This window comes from Sturnira hondurensis, unplaced genomic scaffold, assembly GCF_014824575.4.
Source record: "Sturnira hondurensis isolate 20B ecotype Veracruz unplaced genomic scaffold, ASM1482457v3 Scaffold0009719, whole genome shotgun sequence".
NCBI classification, from domain to species: Eukaryota; Metazoa; Chordata; class Mammalia; order Chiroptera; family Phyllostomidae; genus Sturnira; species Sturnira hondurensis.
The window spans coordinates 14,158,406-14,158,889 of NW_028082350.1; positions in this window are offsets into that span (position 1 = coordinate 14,158,406).

The window sequence follows — 484 nt, forward strand, 5'->3', positions numbered from 1 at the left end:
ACTTTGTTATGAGTATCTTTCCACCATAAAGAAAAACTGAAGGAGAAACAAGGATTGTTTCTCCTTCCCGTGCCAAGGTGCGTACACCCTCCTGAGAGGCCAAACAGCTGATCCGGAATAGTGTTAGGGAAATGCAGACTTAAATAGAGGTTCACACTGTGGAGACACAGTCCATCTCACGAAGAAGGTGTCACAAGAGGACATCACATACTTCCTTCCAATGCTAAAAATGCGTTGAGCAGAAGCCTTCCATTCCAGATCGCAGAACAAAAGTTTGCCCTGAATTTGACCTCGTGGCACCTGCTGGTTCTGGGGCTTGAAGCCCTTCCGGCCCAACAGACGGCGCCGGCGTCCGCATGCCATCTGGAGGTCCGCAGTGCACCTCCAGATCCACAGGGGGCGCTCTGGGCGGACCTCACCGCCCCTCCTCGGTGGCCCTGCCCTTCGCCCCCAGAGCCTGCCCCGCTCCGCGCTAGCGCGCAGG